Below are 17,448 nucleotides of genomic sequence, written 5' to 3'. Positions count from 1 at the left end.
AAATTTATAATTTTTCATATATAGAATCTAATTATGGGGGGGGTCATTTTATATTCAAGTAAATATAGTAATATTGCTCAGTGGGAAAAATAAATACACTGTTTTTAGGATCACTATTATTTGTACTCTGTTTTTCATACTGTTTTTTCTTTGTGTTCCTTGCTTTCCTCTGCATTTCTTTTCCTGAAGCAACTTTCAGTTCCTAACCCCATAGACACAGGCAATGGGTGGGGGGAGCCAGGGGGGGGCATCTGCCCCCCCTGACAGGGCCATCCCCACCCCTGACACCACCAGTGGCTTCTGTGGGTGCTCACCAGCCCCGTCCCCACCGCCGGCTTCTGAGGGTGCACCCCCAGGCTCAGGAGGCAACAGTCGCCCATGCCTATAGGCTTCCTTTCTACCCATTCAATCTTCAGAAGTGAACAGCATTTCAACAGTCAATGTTATATTTAAAATGTGTCATTAGTAGGCTGAAGAATCAACACTACTAATATGCTTCCTTGGGCACTGAATTGTGGTTCAGCCCATTTGCTGGTCCTCAAAGTGAGCACTCCATCAGTTACACTTGGTTTAGATATGAAGTTTCTTTGCAAGAACTGAAGCCTAGAAACTTTTAATTTGTTAATACAATCCTGGTTTTGGAATAACTTCAATGGTCCATAAAAGCCATGTAAATAAATTAAATCAGAACAATGGTCTGAGACCTATTTTATGGCTTTCTATTTCTGTTAGGTGTAAACAGAAAATGTAATTAGTAGGGCATGAACTAGGTGGGTCTTTTCCAACTCTAAGTTTGACCACTGTATTATAGTAGTAGCATCCTGTCACCCTATTGTAATGCTAACCAGAGAATTTATTATTATTTTACTCTAGCAAACCTAGAGGCTCTTTATAAAGGCTAAGGCTCTTTATAAAGAGAACTTAAGGCTCTTTATAAAGACTTGTTTTTCTGAAAATAATATTTGATCATTAAACCAGAAGTGAGAATTGAGTATTTTTAGAATTGACTGGGACAAAGCAAATGTTTTATTTAATATTTGTTCCAATAAAAGGTATTAACTTACCTAGTAGTTGTCCTAGTCCTGGATGGCATATTATCATCCAATTATTTCACATTATTTAATGCACCTCTAAATGCACCATGGATTTCTATTGCAATAGACGTTGACATTTTTTCAAGCCTACATTTCATTAAGTGTTACTGATTTGCTATAATCAACCTTAGAACTTGACACTTTCAGATTTATCTATTTACTTTTAAGTTTGGCAGAGATGTACAAGCTCCAACATGAAAAGTGCTGAAGTGCTCAAAGTTCCCATTAACTTGAGAAAAAAATAAGTTCTCTATTTAAACATAAATAAGCTAAAAAAAAAGAATACAAGTCCAAATCTTTCCCTACCCTTTTAGAGGTCACCTTTAAAATAAAATTTGTAGTACACATAAGAATCACAAGGGGGCATCTGAGGACTATTACATTAGTAATTGGCCAAGAGAGCAGAGCTGCATTTTTGTTAGATTTAGGTGTCTTGCCTTAAAACTACAAACACATGAAACAAAGCTCATTACATGTGAGCAAACCTCCTCCACAGCTCTCAGCTTCTGTGATAAGGAGGACTTCAGTTCAGACATATTCTTCCTTTTGTCACCCTCAATGGCGCAGAACCCTCTTCATATGCTCATTTCCACTTCCCTGAACACAGATTTGCAGCACAATCGGTGTCAAGGGGCTGATACAGATCTTTGGGACAAGAGAAAATCCTTTTCCCCCAAGGTAAGAATCCTATTCCAGGATGGAATGGGTACGTACTAATACAAATGTAAAATAATATCATGTATCAAGTACATTGCCCTGAATAAAAAACTGAGATTAGGTGGGGATTATGGGATCCCACTGGGGGACTCTTCTGAAGACTGGGCAGGGTGCAGCCTAACCCAAAGCTTGTTTTTTGCATGCCAGCCTGCCAACATGTGTCCTTCTAGGCCTGTGTGTAAACCTTGCCATGAATAAGGATCTGATCTCGGGCTGGGATTATGGGGCAAAATCCTTTTCAGGTCACCCCAAACCACACATCTCCACCACTGGAGGAAACTGCTAAAGAAGACTGGGCAGCACCCTGTCCAGACTTCTTCAGGAGAGTCTCCCAGTTCCAGAAACGCATGATTTGGGGTAAGAGAAAATCCTAGCCTAAACTCAGCTCCTTATTCATAGCAATTTATTTAGGAAACAGGCCTGCAAGGTCATGAGTTAGCAGGCTGGCACTTAAAAACTAAGTTTTGGCTTGGGGAGAAGCCTGCCCAGACTTCTTTAGGACAGTCCTCTGGTGGCAGTGATGTGTGGTTTTGGGTGACCCAAGTAGGATTTTTCCCCATAATCCCAGCCCAAACTCATCTTCTTATTTGGGGTGATGTACATTGCACACAAATCTGGGAGGGGATGGAGGGGAAGGCTGCTAGTTTTCAGGCTGTCACACAAAAACCGTGCTTTGCCTTGGGCAGTGCCCTACCCTGGCTTCTTCTAGAGGGTCTTCTGGTGGCAGATATGTGTAGTTTGGGATGACCCGAAAAAGATTTTTCCTGATAATCACAGCTGAAACTCAGTTCCTTATTTGGTGCAATGCATGTAGCACACAGGCCTGTGGAGCCATGAATTGACAGGCTGGCTCTCGAAAGCTGAGCTTTGGTGTGGGCAGGGGCCTGCCCAGCTTTTTCAGGAGAGATTTGGTGGCAGAGAGGTGTGGATTGGGATGACCCAAAAGGATTTTGCCCCATAATCCCATCCTAACTCAGCTCCTTTTTCATGGCAATGAATTTAGCACACAGGCCTGTGGGGCTGTCAGCTGGCAGACTGGCACACAAAAAACATTCTCTGGATCAAGCAGTGTTCTGCCCAGTCTTCTTCGGGAGAGTCCCTGGTTGGTGGTAAAATGTGTTTTGGGGTAACCTGAAGCAGATTTTGTCCAGTAACCCGAGCCTTATATCTCAGTTCCTTATTCAAGGCAATGTACTTGATACATGATATTACAGTATAATACATTTTTATTAGTATATATACATTTTTATGACATTCTAACTCTGTAGCATGTCTAATTGATTACTCACAATGTTTAATAAAATCTTAATTGTGTAAAGACTGAGAATAATGAATTAGACATGAATTAGATAATTGTGTTAAGATTACTTCTGAAAAAGGAACCAGGAATAAGGAATCAATTTCAGCCTTATGATGCATTTATCCATTAAATACTGCTCTGCATCAGGGAGGTACTACTGTAGTATTATCCTCATTTTACACATAGGAAACTGAGGCACAGAGAAGCTAAGTAAATTGCTCAAGATCACACAGGTCTTAAGTGTCAGACTAGCACCCAAAGTACTTGACCATCCTTCCATTCAATCAGGCTACAAGTGCCCCACATTAAACACCTAAATTGTGATGCACTCCAAAAAGAGCTCTTTTCAAAATTTTGCTTTTGAATTCATTAAATCATTTGCAATCCATTTTAAGATCCATGATCAGTGAGTTCAACACACACATTTGTTTCAATATATGGGACAGCTACAACTTAAAAAAAAAAAAGTATCTCTAAAAATCCCAGAAAGCTGAAAGCAGAACAGCACTTTCAACTCAGCAATTTCACTACACAACTCTGTCATAAACTCAAATTATATAAGCGCAGACAAAAGTGACAATTTTCACCCAATCTGGCCACAGAACACAGTTTATAGCTATGACCAAACACAAGTGCATGCCTGCAGACAGTTTAAAAAATGGCCAATTGTGTGAAAATCTGACCCCTAATTGCATGAGGGTTTAGATGAAGAAGTTTCAAACCAGAGCATCTTCTGTAACTTCTGTCTGAGCTGCCTGATAGCCTCTCGCTGTTTTCAGAATGGAAGCTGGGAAATGGAGTAAAAGGAATTCAGTCTGGGGGTTTTCAACCCCTGCTGGAAGGTGGGGCAGGTAACCCTGAAGTGGAGGGGCTCTAATTCACCCACCCCACCCTCCAGAGCCAGCTGGGGAACTCCTCTGCTCCCTTCCCCCCCCACCCCGCCTCCCCAATTCTGAAACAGGGACATGGTGGAAGAGGAGGGGTCATTGCTAGAGGAAACTGGCTGCAAGCTCCCAGCCAGCAGCTAGATTCCCCTACCCCCACGAACCAACAACGAACTTCTGTTTGGTCTTGGGGGTGGGAAAGGCAGCACTGTAACTCAGAACGCTTCCTGCAAAGCATTCTCAGGAACAGCGGGGAGCTGCACTTCTCTCTGCAACCTCTGAGATGAAACTTCTTTATCTTATGGTGCCAGTATTTTGCAAAAAAACAGATGACATATTGCCATTTCCCCCTGCTTATCTGTTTTCAACCATATTCTCCCAATTTATTGTCTATTTCCTCATTCACTTGACTACTGTCCTTGTCCCATAAATTCCCTTTTTGGTCTTTATTCTTCCTCGCAGTTCTAGGTTCTGCCTATTATTTATTGTCCCTCATTTTTCATTATATTTTCATCCTTCTGGGATTTCTGTTCTTTCTTCCTTCCATTTTGCTTTGTCTATTATCCTCCACTCATCTCTCCTTTCTTTATGGTATTAGCTCCTAGGTAGCTGCTTATTTAGCATTTTCCAAGAAGCTGGTTGAGACTACATGATGGAGAAGGAACCCTAACAATCATCATTACATTATGCAAAAAAGCCTCCCAAAAATAAACAAACAAAAAAGATGTTTTGGAAGGAAAATAGCCCCAGCAATATTATTAATCTTTTCTTCTAAATCTTAGCCTACAAACACTAAATATTTATTGTGGTGGAGTGAGTGACATTTACAGGTTGGGGCTCCATGCAAACAGTAAGTAAAAAGGTGGTCCATATCTAGAAGAACTTAAAATATCATGCCAGAATACCCCCTTCCACAACAATAGAGATGTGAACTGGTAGACCAGGGTGGGCAAAATATGGCCTGTGGGCTGGATTCAGCCTGCCAGGCCATTCTATCTGGCCCATAGGGCCCCTAAAATTTTAGAAAATTAATATTTATCTGACCCTGGCTGCCTGTCAAAGATGACAGGAGCCAGGGGCACTAGGACCCAGGGGAAGCCACTGGCAGGACCAAGGCTGCAGAAGCAAGGCCCGCCCAGCTCCGCCCCTCCCCCCCAGCCTGAAGCCCAATGTGGAGCAGAGCTTTCTGGCCTGGGCTCCTGGGGCTATTCCTGCTTCCCTGTGCCAGAGGGAAATTCAGATAAGAAAGTGGGGAGGCAGGGAAGAACTGCAGGCAAGCGCCCCAGTCCTCAGGGTCAGGCTGGGCTGGACCAGCTGCTGTGGTTCCAGTGCTGCAGCTGGGAACCATGTGGTGCTAGAGTGGCCGGCAGGGGGGTGGAGAGGAGCGGTGGCAGCCGCATGCAGGGAAGTGCTGAAAGTGGCTGCAGGTGCGGGGAAGGGGCAGTAAGTCAGCACACGGAGCACAGCAACAGATGGGTGGGAGTGTGGGGCCCATGCTGGTGCACCAGGGCCAGCAGGGGCCCAGAGTAGGGTGACAGGGGTGCAGGGCCAGGCTGGCAGGGGCTCTGGAGCTGGGTTGGCTCCCCCTCTCCCTGCTGGTGCAGCTCAGCCCAGCTCCACAGAGCCCTTCCTGCCCTGTGCTCCTGCTGCCCCACTCTGGGCCAAAATTCTGTATCAACATCAACTTTATTTATAACCTTAATCTAAAGATTTATTATTCCATTCTCACACATCATGTGGGGCAGAGGTAACATTCTTCTGTAAACTTTAACTCTGAATGCTCTGACATTTTAAAAATTCATGTTATCATATTTTTATCATATTCACCCCTATTATTTAACAAGGTTTATTGTGATAAAGCTGGATATGTACATTATTAGTAGGCTGAAAGTATGCATCACATTTTGTATTTTCATTTTCTCTTTTGCGATTGCATGTACAAGTTACTTGAATATGGTGGTTTACTTGACTTAAAGTACATGCCATTGTTTGATGAAGATTATTGATTGCCCTATTTATTTTCCTGCCAAGATATCCATTCTATGCTATTGAATGAAAAAATCTGGATTGTTCCCTTTTCCCCTGAGGGCTATTTTGCATGCACCTTAGGGCTCCTAAGCAAGAGCAACAAAAAAGATAATTAACTCACATTGGAGGTAGAAAAAGGAAAAGAAGAGTAATACCTCATTGCCAAGCAGATGTCAAAAGTACTGTTACTGCCTTTTATCAGCTACTGCAATTTCCCAGCATTTACCACTATGTTGTGTCTTGCTTGCTTTTTCCTAACTCCTCAGTGAATCATTCTGTTTTTGTCTTCTCTAAGCAGCTCTGAGGTGTATCCAGCACCAACCTCAGAGTGATCTTATCTTCATAACCTTAGCCTATCAACACTTAAGTATTTATTGTGGTAAAGTGTTATATACAGACTTGGGCTTTGGCCCCCTTGTAAGCATGTAAGCAGAGAGACAGTCCCTGTGTAGAAGAACCTAAATCATTTAAATATTTATTAATCCAGTTACACACTTCATTGGGAGACAGAGCTGCTGCTGCTCTGAGAGCTTTAGCTCTAAATGTGCTGACATTTTGTGATTCATATTTAGTTTAAGTCTCTATTATGCTATCAGTTTCATTACGCTATGCTGACTGAGTAAGATGTCAAGTTCAGCATTAATTAAAATGCATTAACTAGCATGAGGAAGGGTGGAGGAATAACAATGACAAGGCCCATGGAAATGCTACAACCACACTACATCAATACTATTGGTTTAGTTTATAATTCTGTCTATCCATTCACAGCACAACCTGTTACATCTTTCACTAAGCTTCTCACAACCCTATGGATCCTTGGGTATCTCACCTACCTGGCAGTCCTCTCTCACAGCAGTAGTACTCATGACAGGTATATTATCATGCAGCCTCTCTTTTCAGCAGTAGTGATCACTGATCATCAAGTCATCTTCCTGTCAGAGGCTACAGAATTGGATATGGGTACTCTTACTGGAAGGTCAGTTGAGGAGTAGGTCCCTTTAAATTCTTGACAGAAGCAGGTCTTTCCCAGTTATTGAATGATAGCAGGGTGAGTGAGAGGGTGCAGAAATGGGTTATCTTAATCAGATGTAAATCTGGAGGAGGGGTTGTTTGGATGGGAAAGTAGGGCTTTAGCCTCCTTCTCAATACCGGGTTCTCATGCGTAGGGATTGATGCAAGCCCTGTTGAGTTTATGACATATTATTATCTCAACAAGGCATTTCCAATCAAGGTATAATCCCAACCAGACCTCCAGAAAAAAATATGTCAACCTTTCTTGCAGTGTGATAAAAGCATAATTTTGAAAAAAAATCAGAAGCCTCCTGAGAGCTATAACAGTAACCTCACAATCTTACAAATAGCACTGGCTATCTTGGGCACAACTGGCAAGATCATTATCTATGGTTAAGTATTGACAATCCTCAGGGTTATCAATTTGGTAGATAAGTACAGAGACAAAATACCTACCATAATTATAGTCCAGTTTTCTGCCTCTCATTGGGTTACGAGGAAAACAGCAAGTATAAACAGAAGAAAGAGGATGTTTTGTTGTTCCCATTGTTCAGCGGCAGCCAGTTCTTTCTCAGCTGTGCTGATGCTCAAAGTGCCATGGAACATTCTGTTGATTCAGATTGTTCAACTTTGTGATCCCAGTATCGGAGACTGGGGAAGATAACATGTAACCTCAATGTCTAATACATAAAAACAGTAAACATGATATCTTTAGAAATCTTGTTTAAATCAGATGGTGCATACTAAAAGTGGTTATGAAGTTTTACTATGTGTTTACTGCAGATATACCTTCTCCTCTAAGTTAAAGGAAAATCTGTGGCAATTTCAAATCTCTTTATATGATGCTTGTTGGTAAGAGAGGCCATTGTGTATGCAACATATTAGAAGACTTTACTAGGACTTGCAAGAAACTACATTCAGCCTAGATTGAAGTAAAAATATATGGATTACTCAATGGCAATGACAAAACAAATGCATTCAATTGAAGGAAACATATAAATGACCCATCAGGACATACCATAATACAAGTGGTGGGCAAATGTAAAACGTTAAGAATAGAAAAAGACGTTGCCCAGAGAAGCAAGGCCTTGAAGTCCCATATTGGCTATAACATAGACTTCTTATCTGGACTTAGCAAGTCACTTTTTGACTATTTCCTTTCCTTTAAAACACATATGCTATTTCTTTTCCTATTTCACAAGGATCTTGTGAAATGATAGACTAATAGATTAGTTTTGAAGTTATTGGAAGAGGTTAAGTGCTAAATATTATGTTAATTTTTTCATAAGGAAAATGTTTTTAAATATATATTAATGTTTTCAATGAAGGACTGTGTGTTAATATTAATTAGATAACATTCATAATTGGACTTTACTTACTGGAGGATTTACGAGAGCAAAAATGAAAAACACTTTGCTGCCAATAACTGGTCAAAGGTTTCAATTTATGATAACCACTTCCTTAAATACAAAGTCACTCTGCAGATCTGTCTCCACATCATTCAACATGGGTTTGATGTTTGTGTCTGCACTGCTGCCTTGGGTTCTTCTTCAGGTTATCCATTGTCTGGTAAGAAAGCAAAGAACATATTTTTAACATCTTGAACATGGGTCACAATGAGCTTGTGATGAAAATATATATTCCTTTGTACAATTCCTGCAGAAGCATACTTCTTTCCTGCTCTTAAGGACATTGGAGAGGAATATAAAAATGTTGATTTTCAGGACAGGTTTCTCAGTGCTACTATTTATATATGATCAGTTCAGATGTACACTGAAAGGGTTGTACCTTGCGCGTGTTTTTCAGGCAAAACTTCCCATTCATTTTTCATAGCAAATTTGCCTAACCAAAGCTGAACACCACTGTGAGTAGTAAAACCTACTAAGCTATTTGGAAGAGTGTCATCAAGCACTTAGTTTTGTACAATTAATATAAACTGAAATGAATGCCTTCTTAGCCAGGTTGGATATATCATATTGTTCAAATAAGTCAGCTGCTTTTCCCAGTCTATGGTTAGCTATTTTCTGATAACCTGCAACAATAGTAACTCTGAAAGTACATATTGCTTTCTATTTCTTCATAGAAATCCAATATTCTCAGAAGCAGAATAATAAAACTCATTTTAGTTGCCAAGAATTTGGAGGAAACTATGTTATTAAGGATCTGTGGGTCTGAAAAACTTATTTTTGGAAGCTGAAGTTGATTATATTCATATTACTGTGCCTTTATTCATTATCATTGTGGCAACTCACAGAGTAAGATAGAACTTAACACACAATAAGGTGGCAGAATCTGGTCTGGTTTCATTTATATAAAAATATTCACAAGCATTGTGATGTTTATCACAGTTCTAGTCAATAAACAAAACCCACTGTATTGCTAACATTCAGAAAAAAAAGGAAGCCTTCCATTTAGGTTTAACCATAGTAACTGAGTGAACCAACTGGATTTCTCATTTGTGTGTCTTAGTCAGTATCACCTACCACATTAGGTAACTATTCTTAATTACAAAATTTTCATAAATTTACAAGATTGTTGATATTCCCAAAATTTTAGGTTCTGGATTACAGTAAAATGGGTCTGCTGTGATTTTGGCTTTTGGGGCTGTGGACATCTGAGGCCAGATCTGGTAGTTGCTGTTTGCAGCAATCAGACAAGGTTCTTTGGGTAAATCTGATATCTTTTATTAGACCAATTGAAATAGTTGGAAAAATTCTTCTTTGCAAGCTTTTGGGAACAAACACCCTTCTTCAGGCATCTACAGTTGTTCTGTGCTCTTCCTGGATGAGATAGAATAGGATACAGTAATGACAACTGTTGCAAAAACATTGGGAGACTCGGGATTTCTAAATCAAAATAACTCTGGCTTATGATCTCCCAATGGAACCCTCAAATCTCCAGATTTTCCCAGCTGGTAAGGCTATGGAGGGGAAGGGGCAGGGGGAGAGGGAAGGGGTAGGGGAGGGTGGGAGATCGAGGACCCCACGGTGAGGGTGGGAGGGAGTGGGGCAGGAGCAGGGGGTGGGGTGAATGGGGCCCTCTCAGGTCACCCAGAGGTGCGGGGGTAAGAGGTGTGGCTCTCCACAGCTGCATGCACCCCTGGGGGAGGCCTGGTGGGGCACATGCTCCCTGTGGGGCAGAGGCAGGCTAGCTGTGTGACCCATCCCCTGCCCGCCCGGAGGCAGGAAGCACACTGGCATCACACGGCTGAGCTCCTGGGCAAAGACAGTAGGACACAGAGACAACTCACCCCAGCCCAGGGGCCCCATTCACCGCAGCCTCTGCTCCTGCCCTACTCCCTCCCTCATAGTGGGAGCCTCGATCTCTCTCCTCTGCTCCTTCCCTCTCCCCACACCCTTTTCCCTCCACTTACCATCTGGGTGCTGTCTGTGTGTCCATCTCTGTGTGTCTGCTCCTCACTCCCAGGGCACAGCTCCCACCACCCCAGCCCTGCTGCTGCCTCTCACTCCTGACCCACAGTACCCCACATCCTGCCAGGGCATGCAGGAACCCCGCTTCTGGGGTCCAAACCCTACATACACACCCATAGCCCCCCACACCTTCACAAATAACCCCCCCCCACACACACACACGCTTAAAAAAATAGCATCTCATGATTTACATGTCAATCTCTTGATTTTTTAAGAGAGTTTGTCTCATAATTTTGGCACAGTGGGGTTGACAACACTGAGACTAGAAGCCAGAAGCCAGTATGTAAGAATGCCAGTCAGTGAAAATGCAATTTGAGGCAGTTAATAGGTGACAAATGGATTGGGGGGAGGGGAATGTAGACCTGATGATTCATAGATTCATAGACTGTAGAGTTGGAAGGGACCTTGAAGGATCATCGTGTCCCAACCCCCCAGGAAAAGAACCAAGATGTAGCTGGTATATAGCAAGGTTATCTGGGGTACCAGATGTTAGGCAGGTTATAATGTGCCATAAATCCAATATCTATATTCAGTCTGATTTTTTTTTGTATCCAGTAGATTGATGAAGTTTTCAGGAATAATATTTATTAAAATATGATGTTTGCAGGAGTAATATTTATCCAATAAATATCCCCACTCACATTGGTTATTTCACTGGGATTGGCTGGATTTCTGAGATTCCCCATAATAAGGACCAAGTCAAATTCGCTAGGAGCTAGAAACAAATCACCAGTTTCCTCAACAGTGGCCACTGGCCAACCATTGGTTTATGACTGTTTTCAGTTACTGCTGAACTGGTTATAAAAATAATTTGAAATAATTTGGTATATGAATCATTTCTCACCTGTGTGTTGTTACTGACTATGAATGTAGCCTGGACAGAATTAAACTGTTTTATGATTCTACTCTTGGGGGTTTTGATGCAGCTGTATAATTTTGTCTGTGAATGAAAAAGTTTTGATAAGTGCTGGATAACTTGTTTGAAAGATGGAGCTTGGTGTCTTGTATCATTGTAAATTATTATCATGATTGAAACTAATCTTTTATTGAGATATTTAAAGGCACTTGACAACTTTGAAATACAGCTTTTCCTATAGGTGTTTATAGAAATCATATTATTTCAGCTTCTGAACCTTGCATATTCTTCCTGGTATGTAGGTATCCTTTACCTCTGTGAGGATTATTGGTGCGAGTTTCCAGATCACAGGAGTTAGTGAAGTTATAGTGGTAGATATAAGTAGCAGTAGAGTAATATTTAGTAATAGAGGGCTACTGACATTATGTAATGACAGATGGTTCAGCTGAAGAGAAATCTCAGTACTATTTGATTAATTTCTCTGCTAAGGCCCTCAGTCTGATCTTTCTTCCATCAGTGTAAATCAGGAGTAATGTAAATCAGCAGTAATGAAGTCATAAAAATGTCACAACTACACCAGTAGTTAGGCTCAGAACTGTGTTCACCTGCAAGTACCCCAAGTCCTATGACCTATCATTCTATGTTACAGTCCATACCAAACCAAAGAACATTATATTTCTTATCTTCCCAAGCTCAGCTACAAGAGGTCTTTCAGTCTCCCTTGCATCATGAAGCCATTCTAGGAATCTAGCTACTGACTGCTTGGTCTCTCCTCAGGGTTCCCTGGGTTTGTATGTAAACCCAATTGTTGAATAACTTCTGACTCCTAACATTTGCCATCACTTGCAGAAGATATCGGAGGAGTAGGGAATGCAAAAGGTTCACTTGCCTCTTATCTGACCTGCTGTGGTACAGAACATATTTGGAAGGGCATTCACCTGCAAAGACAACCAAGGCTGATAGGTCATAGGCTTATAGAAAAGTAAGGTTTCAAGATGACAAGAGGTCATCTAATTCAGCCCCATTCTCAATGCTAAATTAACCCAGCCAAGCATCTGTCCAACCTGCTCTTGAAAATTTCCAAGGATGGAGATTCCAAAACTTCTCTAAGTAGCCTGTTTCAATGTCTGGCCACCCTTTCAGTCAGAAAGTTTCTCCTAATCTTCAACCTAAACTTCCAGTGCTCCCATTCCTGTCCCATATGGCCACAGAGAAAATCCCATCTTCATCCTCTCTATCACCAGCTTGCAGATATTTGAAGACTATTATTAAATCCCTCCCTTAGTCTTCTCCTCTCCAGGCTAAATAACCCCAGTTCATTCAGCCTTTCTCCACATGTCTCGTTTCCCAGACCCCTGATCATTTTTGTCACTCTGCACTAGACTCTTTCCTATCTGTCCACATTCTTATTGAAATGTGGAACTCAGCACTGGACACAATACTCCAGGTAAGGCCTCACTAATGCTGATTAAGCTGAAGAATCACTTCCCTTGATTTGCAAGTTGATACAACCCAGTTGGCCTTTCTTGCAACAAGAGTACACTGTTGGCTCATATTCAGCTTACAGTCCATTGTAATCCCCAGGTCCTTCTCTGCAGTACTGCAACCTAGCCACTCATTCCCCAGTCAGCATTTGTGCATGACATTATTCCATAACAAGTGCAGGACTTTGTACTTGTTCTTGTTGAATCTGATTGATTGTAGCTGTTTTTCCAATCTATCCAAGTCTGGATCCTAGCCTTGCCCTCCAAAGGATCTGCAACTCTACCTAGCTTGGTGAAAATTTGCTAAGTGTGCCCTCACTCCCACCATCTAGATCACAAATGAAGATATGGAACAATATTGGGCCTAGATCTCACTTCTGGGAAATCCCAGTTCATACTTCTCCAATACTAGATATTGAGCCATTAAGGACCACTTATTGAGCATGATGATCCAAACAGTTACGTATCCAGCTTAGAGTACTTTCATCTAGTCTGTATTTCTTTAACTTATTCATGAGAATGTCATGTGAGACAGCATCCAAAGCCTTGATGACATCTGCTGCTCTTCCACCTTCCACATAACCTGTCACCATAACACAGAAGGAAATCAGGTTGGTCAACATGCTCTTGCTGAATCCACGCTGGCTTTTCTGATCACCTTGTTCACTTGTTGGTACTACACAGTAGACACCTGTTCTATGATCTTTCCAAGTATTGAGATCAGGTTGACTGGTCTGTTATTCCTCAAGTCATCTTTCTTCTCTTTCTTGAAGATGGGCACTAAATTTGCTCTTTTCCAATCATTCAGGATCTTACCCGACCTCCGTGAGTTCTCAAAGAGCTAATGGCTCTGAAAATTACCTCAATCAATTCCTTCGGTACCCTAGGGAACACCCCATCCAGCCCTGCTGACTTGGAATCATCTAGCTCTTTTCAGTAATTCCTAACCTGTTCTGCCATTACGTTAGGCTGTTTGTCTCCTTCCTTAGCTTTGCTGCCAACTGCACTCATCACCTGATACTTGCCCCTTTTTGTGAAGACTAAAGTAAAAAAAGGCTTCAGCCTTCTCTGTATTATCTATAACCAAGTTGCCTTCTGCATTCTTTAAGGGATCTTTAGTTTCTTTGATCTTGCTCAGGACAGCTATCACATTGGGATAGCTTGCTCCTGTGCTCATAAAAGGGCCTTCTTAAAGCACAGGCAGGCTCTTCTGGACTCCTTTTCCCTTCAGACTTGCTTTCTAGGGGATCCCGCACATTCGTTTCCTGACTTTGTTAAAGTCTGCTTTTCTGAAGTCCATTGTCTTTATTCTGTTGCTCTCCTTTCTTCCTCCCCTTAGGATTTTGAACTCATAATTTTTTGGTACTGTCATCCAAATTGCCTTCCACTTTCACATTCTCAGCCAATTCCTCCCTGTTTCTGAGCAGCATGTTGAGAACAGCTCCCCCCAGTTGGTCTGTCTACCAACTGTATCAACAAGGTATCACCAACACACTGCAAAAATTTGCTGGATTGCCTGTGTACTGATGTGTTTTCCACCCAGCACATGTTCCAATAATTAATGTCCCCCGTGAGAACCAAGTCCTGCGATTTGAAAGTGCTATCAGTTGTTTAACGAAGGCCTCGTCCACATCCTCTTTCTGGTTTAGTGGCATGTAGCAGACACCCACCATGACATGCCCCCTGCTGACCTTTCCCTAGAGACCCTCAATAGGCCTACCTTCCACTTTGTACTGCATCTCAGAACATTTGTACATCACTTGAAAAGTTATACGGCAAGACCTTCTCCTTTTTCCCCTGTCTGTCCTTCCTGTACAAACTATATCCATCCATGACCGTACACCAGTCATGTGAATTACACCACCACATCTCTGTAATATAAGAGATAGCATAATTATGTTATTGTAATAGGGCCTTCAATTCTTCCTGCTTGCTCCCCATGCTTCTCACATTAGTATATCAACACTTCAGATATCTAACTGATTGTCCTATCTTCTCCCCAAGAAGACAGGACCAATTGGGCCCATGCAGGGCTGTGGTTCTGTCATCTAATTAGTCCCAGTGCATAGGACAACACTTGTACAGGCTTTGGGGCCAGTGAGTGCTCAGATGTCCCCAACATTGCTGAGAACATGTCATTGTTCTTGGCCTGTTCTTCCTTATTTCTGTCCCTCTGTAGCCTTCTTGAGGCCACAGCTATCCTGTTCTCCATCCTCCCAATCCTGCCTCTCTCTCACCTCCTGCTGCTGGTTCCCCTTCCCACCCAAGTTCTTGCTATTCTTGCTCCTCCCCCATCTCATGATTCGGTGCATTCTCTACCTTTCCACAGCAGCTCCATCAAGAGGTCATCAACGGCATGCTTCTTTCTTGCTCTAAGTAGAATGACCTTGTGGTCACACTGAACAAAAAGTTTCTAGGATTTTGAAATGCAGGTGCCTTGGACATGGAAGAGTTTGAAATAAGATGCACAAAGCAATTTATGTCTCTTCTCCAAATGTTACAAGCGGACTTCCCCACCATATCTCTGGCAGCATACAGCCACAGTTTGTAACTTTTATCATATTGGCCAAGTATAAATAGTGGGCTTGTTTGACAACCAGAAAATTGCATGACCCATGTGATAAGTTGTTAATGCTTCTAGCTCACCTCAGCTGTTGTCAGTTCTGTGCCATTAGCAGCACTGAAGCTAACTGGGTTCTGTTAATTTCATGGTTGCTAACAGAGGTAAGGAGCTGTGAGTAGCAATTTAAGGAGCTTTAATGAGGTGTGGACAGCTAAGAGCAGGCTGTTCTGGTATGAAAAATGTGGAATGTTTAAATCGTGTTAAGAAGTGCCTGTAATACTGAAATCAGTGGGACTTGCTAATGCTACTTGGATGACTTAAATGGCTGCCCATCTTACCTCTGGGCATTTTAAATGACTTGGTATACCTATACCATCCCCTGTTCATTTTCATGACTTACCATAGCCAGAAGGACTTCAGGTAGAAAGTTTTTAAAGAATGGATAATGGTAAAATCATTTTCTGTAGCTTTTGTTTTAAAAATTATTTTTAAAAAGTTTTAAAGAATGGGAAGCTGTTCAACTGTCAATGATACATTGTAGAATTAGGTGCTTTAGGAATCTGTTGGAGCCACCAAGTCTTCTAGAATGTCTTTTGGGTGGGGTAACCCACCGATGACAAATATTTTGGAGGTCTTCAAACAGAAAAGGGAGGGGTGATGAAAGGCACCTTCTAGGCCTGGTACTATTATGGCCCTGTCCTTGTCTCTGGGCAAATCGCCCACCTTGCTCAACTGCCACACATTGTTGATAAATGATTGAGAGGTCAAATGGGTGGGAGGCTGCCCTTTGTGCACCCAAATGACCGTGGATGATCAGTACATGCTTCTACCACCCCTACACGTGTCCCATGCCTTGCCAATGTCTCACTGTGTGATGATACTCTGGCTCAAGGCCGGGCCAAACTGGACACACAGTTGTATATCTATCACACTGCCCACTTTGGGGCCACACACATACCACCCCTCTCTCACCAGGGCCTCTTGCACTCCACTGGCTCTCACCCGGTCTCTTGCATGCTGCCTATCCAGGCCAAGTCACACTCATTCCACCCTACTCCATGGAGATCCTCATGCTTTGCTCTTCACCCTTCAGTCAGACCTGGCATGGTCTTTGGGGCCTCTCCCATGACCCTCACCCAAACGGGACTGAGTGATTACTCAACTATGGGCCTACTTCACCCCGGCCCCTCACTGGACCACTACACCTCCCTCTCAGACCACAACTCTGCCCCTTACACTAGGGCCTGGGGACTTCCAGCCCTTAGGACTCAGCAACTACTCCCTAAGCTTAACTGGCTCCACAACTCCCCTCTGCAACTCTCAGGGCCTGGGGTCTTACACCCTCTTAGGCTCAGGTGCTCCTCTTTGAGCATGCCTGTCCCACCTCCAGAGTCCAACATCCCATAGGACTTAGGCGCTTCTCAGTAAGCTTATCTGGGCCCCCTCCCGACTCTCCTAGTAACCCACCTGAAGGTAGGGGCAGGGGTTTAGTCGCCCTGACCTGCCTTACACCTGGGAGGTTCTCAGTCCTGGTATTTATGTGGCCCTGCCCCACCACAGGCAGGACCACCAGGCCTCCCTATCCTGGCAGGGTGCAGTTTTAGGTCATGTTCAGGACCAAAGAGGCCTCCTCCTTTCCCATAGCCTCACCCTTACCTCCAAGATATTCCTGGAGCAGGAGCTCCTCTGAGTGACATTACTCCCCAGGCAGCTGAATACAAACTGCTCTGCTCTTATAACAGAGCTCTCCAAAATGGCCACTCTCACCAGCCACCTGGCAGCTCCCTGCTCCAGCCCTTAAAGTGACAGACACCCTAAACATTCCAGGCTAGTAGTTGTATGCCTTCAAAGTATGTGCAAGAGCTTTTTTGGAGCTTTATAACATTATATGTAGGAATGGAAGAATATTGTTAGTTACCAAGATGGTCCAGTATTGCTTGCTCTGTTACCTAATTTAGACAGCTGGCTGGAATTCCTACTGCATGAAACATTTGCAATCATCATTTCCCAGATTAGGTCAAGATAAAGAACAACCATGATAAACTACTTAAATAATCAGTGTTTTTTCACATGTCCTGCC

At 42.6% G+C, this 17,448-nt stretch overlaps 1 long non-coding RNA gene across 1 annotated transcript; it reads right to left on the bottom strand.

Moving 5' to 3' along the window:
* Positions 1–7,496: 7,496 nt before the first annotated feature.
* Positions 7,497–17,120, bottom strand: LOC109285938 (uncharacterized). The gene is made up of 3 exons (XR_002093835.2): positions 17,025–17,120; positions 8,414–8,600; positions 7,497–7,714 (listed from the first exon to the last, which is right to left on the bottom strand). It is a non-coding gene; the product is annotated as an uncharacterized LOC109285938 (long non-coding RNA).
* Between the last annotated feature and the right edge of the window lie 328 nt (positions 17,121–17,448).

The sequence above is a fragment of the Alligator mississippiensis genome, chromosome 3, assembly GCF_030867095.1.
Source record: "Alligator mississippiensis isolate rAllMis1 chromosome 3, rAllMis1, whole genome shotgun sequence".
NCBI classification, from domain to species: Eukaryota; Metazoa; Chordata; order Crocodylia; family Alligatoridae; genus Alligator; species Alligator mississippiensis.
This window is presented reverse-complemented; position numbering and strand designations above follow the sequence as displayed.